The sequence below is a fragment of the Magallana gigas genome, chromosome 4 (genome assembly GCF_963853765.1).
Source record: "Magallana gigas chromosome 4, xbMagGiga1.1, whole genome shotgun sequence".
Classification (NCBI taxonomy): domain Eukaryota; kingdom Metazoa; phylum Mollusca; class Bivalvia; order Ostreida; family Ostreidae; genus Magallana; species Magallana gigas.
Window position 1 is genome coordinate 29441984 of NC_088856.1, and position 6261 is coordinate 29448244.

Sequence of the window (6261 nt, forward strand, 5' to 3'; positions counted from 1 at the left end):
GCCTATGTATTAAAGCATTCTCCATAAATATATCCATGTATTGATATGCACACTGACCTGTAAATCTATCTGGTAGGTCGGGTCTTTGGAGAAATCGGGGTTCTCTTCCTCATCTTCATCATACCCTGAAGTAAAGCATTTCAAACAGTTAATCAAATGTTCATTCAAACATAAAGATTTAAAAACATTTTTTTTCATGAACATCTTTATCCATGTTTCTTTGGACTTAAATCATGCATTTCCAATTTTTGTAAATCTGTAACATAAGAGATGGCTTTATTCCTGTATCCAACAGGTTAAAATTCATTGTTTTTACAAGTATATCTTTCACATTACTGTCCTTGCGAGAAAAAAATCTCACACACATTAAGGTGGAAGGCTACATCGTCAAAACATGTCTGACTTCCGTTCGAAACGCCATTGTGTTCCGGATTGATAACATTATGTCGTGGTACAAAATAGCTATACACCGTTTAATTGAATTCTTCTAACTAAGGAGGTGCGATAGGAATGAAATCACCAAAACGCTTAGAAAATATGTCAATTTTTTTCCTGTTTAAAGCTTTTAACTAGCATTGCTTATCAGCTGTTTTGTACGGAAAACGTGGAATCTAAATAATATACCATTTCCCTGCTCTGCTGCTATTGGCAACACATTTTTGTCATGTCATCTGCAACAGACAATCATACATATGTGGCGGATTATCGATATAGGTAAGCAGATGTCAAATTTTCATTTAAACTATATATGTATGATGAATATAAAACGAAAGTACCGTAGTAGGATCTCTTGAATTGATCCTAACTTCCCAAATTAAAAAAAAAAACATTTGCAGTAAAAGACTTTCACTGAAACTTTGACATTAAACTAATGTATTTTGATTAAAATAGATACAACTAGGTAGCAATAGCAGTGGAAGCCCGGATTTGCAAGCCAAATGAGGGAAAGACATAATTCTGAAAAGGAGCATGTTTTTCATTTCCACACATGCATGTGTATCACTATGGACATCTAATGTATGTATTGATATGCGTATGGTTGTTGTTTATAATTGCTATTGTATATAAAAAAAGTAAAAGGCATTTTATAATATAATTAACTACTAATATTTTGTTCTGAAGAGTTAAATATATATATAAATGCATTCATCAATAATATGATTTTTCAGCTTCAAACATTATCATAAGCACTACTTATCTTATATCTACATATTTAGCATAAACTTGTTCCTTTTTTAATTTTTCTTCGTGATTTTTATTAATTAAAAAATTGATCCCAAGATATTTGAGACCATGTAAAATAAAGAAAGACAACTCTAAAACAGGATCTTTCATACCAAGATTTTTGCAATAATTAAGTATTTCCTTTAATATTTCAATTTCATTCAATTTCTTTTCTTCATCCCATTCACCAACGAATATTGTTTATATTTTCAGGTTTTTGTGGGATTTTGTCCAGCAGTTTGCCTTAAAAGAATTTTTTTATATTTTAGTTTTATATTTATGTGGATTCCAATAAAAATCATACAAACTTCATTCATGATTTTTTTGTTTTTCATTTCTAAACTTAATAACATTTCACTTTCATAAGAATTTTAAAACAGGAATGTTTAAAAATTTGATTAATAAGGGGTTATCTGGAACCAGACTGATATTTTAAAAATTCTCTAGAAAATAGTGTATTGTATTTTGAGGTATATTATTGTTGAATACTGTGCCTAGTATTGGTAACAAATGCATGCAACAAAAATCTCCTACACTTATTTGGTGTAGAGATCCACCTTAAGTTTTCATATAGGGTTGATAAATTAAACAAGCAGCTCTGCCTACATGTTAAACCTGTTATATTTACGGATCAGTCAGCTGCAAACCTTTTAGGTAATATTATATATTTAACCCCCCCTTCCAACATTACCACCAATCAGTTATTATCAGCATAAAGAGTATAATCACCATTAAACTTGACTGCAATACTGTCAATCAGACTTTATTTATTTCGATCCATAACAGACATTTACAAATCCTTTGATTACAAGTATATTTGCCACTTTCGTCTTATCAGTGCTTTCTTATTAGAAAAAATAAAAGGTATAATCACCATTAAACTCGGCCGCCATACTGTCAATCAGGTCAGAGTCTGCCCCCTCAGCTGGATGTCTTCCTCCCCATCATCGTCTTCATCTTCCCAGTCGCCTTCCTCTTAATCCTCATCTTCCATGCCAGCCTTACACATATTTGCCTCGATCTGGTTGAACAGTTCGTTGAGGAGCAGTTTTCAGATCTTGACCAGAACTGGAATGGTGGCCCATTGAACTGGTTCTGAAAGAATATTTGAAACTGAGTAAAAGATTTTTTTTAATTCCCGATATAGCAAAGATGACACTAGTATTCTGAATAAAATATCTCCCCCCCCCCTTTAATCAAATAATGTTGACATTTTTAAATTGCCTTAATTCAAAATGTGTTAAATGTGCTCCATGTGTCTGTTTTAGAGAGCAGCTTCTTCTTAATCTGGTCTTGCTCGCCAGTTGAGTATCAATGTAAATAATTTTGTTAACAATATAAGAAAACAATATAATGTAATCTGATTTAATCAAATGTCAACTTTGTGTGTTAAAATAATACTTTCTCAAATATGATATTAACTTTTTAAAAAGGGCGAAAGTCCTGCAAATGTAAATAGTTGACGTAAAGGGCGCACATTGTCAACAGATTATAAAATATATCACGTTAATATACATTTTTTCAGGTCTATTTATTGATAGAATGTACATTTTTAATTCGTTGTTTAAAAGATTAGGCCCATATGTTATATGTAAGGTCTATTTTAGCTTAAACCCTTAAAAAAAGTTTGTTTGTAAAGAATTTTACCAAATTATATGTGAGCTCACTAGTTATACATGTACCCTTGCTCTGATGTGAATATATAAAATAAGAAAAGTCGACATTTAACAGGAAGTTGACTTCTTATTGGTCCAATATTGGTCACAGCAGACAGAATGCCTGAAAAAGAGTATTAAACATCTGCAAATAATATTCGCTACGGATTCTTTTACGAAAATTTGTTTGAAAATTAAGGCTAAAAAAATATGCAAATTTGTTATTAAACAGGACGTTGACGTCGAATAGAAACAAAAATAGACCCCACCGTATGACATGCCTGACCAAAGAGTGTGCTAAAATCTCAAGCATTCGCAAAGAATAGTTGCTGTGAAATCTTTGACCAACATTCGTTTTACAAATTAGGCTTAAAATCAACAAAGTCGTCATTTAACTGAAAGTTGACGTCTTATTGGTACAAAAATCGAATTCTTTATATGGCATGCCTTACCAACAGTTTGTTAGAATATCGAGCACCTGTGATGTGAGAAAAATGCGGCAAGGACAAAAAAAAGCTCTTCAATTATATTACATTTGAAAATATAATCAAACTGGTACGAAATTTACAATATACAGTAATTATTATAGTACGTATATTTTACATGTTTAAAATGTCGAAAACTTGAACTATACACACAAGTCTGTTATTGACATTTGAAACATGCAATGATGAAAACCGACATTCTTATTAACTTTTATTACACTAAATATCAGCCGTCATTTTCACGTATTAAAATTCATTACCAAATCTCAAATCAATCATATAAAAATCACCATTGATATATAAACTATAAAATACGCTAAAAAGTTTACCCTTGTTTAATGGTTAATATACCAGTAAATGTCACAACTTATGAGTCTACTTTAAATATTTTATTTTCTTTACACTGCTCTTGTAATACTCACACACAAACAAACTGTCATTATTGTCCACACATACACCCCAATGATCCTTCAGATCACATTTATCAATGTAACTGAGAAACTCGCCATTCTGATCAAGAATGTGGATACAATGGTTGTCACTGTCTGCTGTCAGGATACGATTTTGACAGTCTGTTGTGATACCACAACGATCAAATGGTTTCTTCCCGGTAAATGAGGGATGGCCGGTGTACCTCCATCTGAGTTTCCCGTCCTGATTAACCACGACAATTGCATGAGCATACCAGTCAGCAACACAGATGTCATGATTTCCGTTCTCTGTGATGTATTTTATTTTATCATTCCCTGAGTACAGAGGTTTACCTTTATCATCAAATTGAATTGTTTGTTTCTCTGTAGACTTCGAGAAACGGACAACTTTGGATTGAGTCTTATCATCACGGCACATGGTAACCAGGAGATCACCAGTAGAGGTGACACACAGATTGCATGGTCCCCATCCATGTAATCTGATAAAATCATTTGGTTGTCCATTCTTTACTTTGAACACTGTCCCCTCTGTCCGAATGGAGTACAGAAGATTCCCATCCCTGTCCACAGCTATATCACTGGGCCTTTCTTCTGATTTGGTTTTGACTGCGTGGAGAAGTGCACCATTAATGTTGAAGCATTTCATATCATTTGTCAATCCATATGTCCAAACACAGTCATCATTTAGATAGGTAACACTGCGTAGATTTTGATACCCAGTCTCTATTGTGGCAACAAGCTCCGGTTCATCCAGTAGTTCTCTAACTGAGGTTTTTGATTGATTCAGTGACAAGAAATTTAATTTTCCTCAGTAGCAGTCGATAATGGGCTAATATGTCCAAACAAACTACACAGTGTCTCACCGTCTATTCGTTTTGGAATGAATGTTGGCAGTGTAACCTTAACTTTGGGTGGAAGTTTTCTTAATTCTGTGAGCTTAGCACTGTATTCAATGGTAGGAGATATTTCAGTGGATTGTTCGATTTTCCTTATGGCTTGTAATGTTTTTGTTATAAGAGACTGTGTTTGTTTTATATCAACCAAATATTTCTGTAAAATGGCGATGTGTTTCACTTTTATCTCGCTGATTTCAGTTTTCAGTTTGTTAATGATAATGGCGATTTCCCTGTGCCATTGCTCTCCTTGTTTAGAAATTGATGTTGTAAGTTTTTCATATCCCTCATCCAGGTTGGCAAGCTGAGTTTCTAAGTCAAGTGCAATTTCTTCATATGTAGGAGAAATAAGGTTTTCTAATTCTTTTGTATCTTTTCCTATAATTTCTTTCTTTGTATTGTAAACTTCTGAAACTTCTAGGAATGTATGCCCTCTATGTTGTGCAGATGCAGAACAAGAAGAACAAATCAATATTTGATCGCAATCTTTGCACTGAAATTTGCAATTTTTTTGCGAATGCGTTCTACATTTGGGATAAATGAGGGTTGATCTTCGTTCCTGAAAAGGGACTATTTTATGTTTGTCATACCCATCCGAAATGTGTTTGCCAATACATGTCATGCACAGGTTGATATGACAGAAGTCACAGTAGCTGTGTACTATGGCGGTCTCACAAAGGTCACATGGGAGCACATCCTGGACACTGTTTTGAGGATCCATAGTTTTTCTACAATTAATATATAAAATGAATTATATTATTCGGCTATGCTTATGAACATAAAGTATGCACAAAGGCAATCTCGGTACACGGTTTGTGGGGTTTTTTGTTTACTTTAAAACCATTGATTGGAAGTGGGGCGGGTGGGTGTATATTATAGGGTAAAAGTATACCATTGAGGGAGTCAGCAAGATTCCAGTTCTCCGAGAGCAAGTCTATGGTTTACTTTAACTGTTTTATTGTACCGATACAAACAATCAATCAGGAACTCAAATTAATATCAATTTTTATGTATCCAACAAGTTATAACTTCAAAATAAATATAATTAAATTACACGCGCGATGTACTGTGACTGTGTAGGCAAGTTAAGATGAGAATGTATATAGCTGATCAAAAAGGACGTTGCAACTGGAGATAAATAATATCGTTATGAATTTTCATGATTTTATTCGGTATGTTTCGGAGTTTTTCGTTTGTTTAGAGAATTCACTAAGTGTTCGGAATAGGGGTGTATCAGTTCATCTAACTGACGCACCTTCTTGCAGGGAATCAGTCTGTTTTGCAGAGAATCGGTCTGTTAACGGCGATTCTCAGGGAATCACCGAAATATATCGAATTATTATATGGAGGTATACTAATAAAATCTGTCCACTGAGAAATAACCATAGGAAGTAAAGCGCCTCTACAAAACACACATCCCCTAGCTTCACCTGAATATTGAAGTTTCATGCCATCGGTTGACATCGATTTGGAGGCGAATATGAAAGTGAAAGTTATATTGTATCAAAGTTCTAAATTAATGGGAATGGTGTAAATTGTAGTTGAAAAAGATACATAAAAGTCATATGTATAG

At 33.6% G+C, this 6261-nt stretch overlaps 1 protein-coding gene and 1 long non-coding RNA gene across 2 annotated transcripts in view; one reads left to right on the forward strand and one right to left on the reverse strand.

Annotated features, from left to right (window-relative positions):
• The window catches only part of LOC117686515 (E3 ubiquitin-protein ligase TRIM71-like), a 45121-nt gene extending 39697 nt beyond the window's left edge, over positions 1–5424 (reverse strand). The window contains exons 1-3 of the mRNA XM_066081943.1: positions 3787–5424; positions 2099–2319; positions 58–125 (exon numbers count right to left, since the gene is read on the reverse strand). The gene's annotated coding sequence lies outside the window, so the exon portion shown is untranslated. The remainder of the gene's footprint in view (positions 1–57; positions 126–2098; positions 2320–3786) is intronic.
• Positions 581–1536, forward strand: LOC136274630 (uncharacterized). Its single transcript, XR_010713079.1, has 3 exons — positions 581–714; positions 892–1017; positions 1438–1536. It is a non-coding gene; the product is annotated as an uncharacterized lncRNA (long non-coding RNA).
• Positions 5425–6261: the final 837 nt, after the last annotated feature.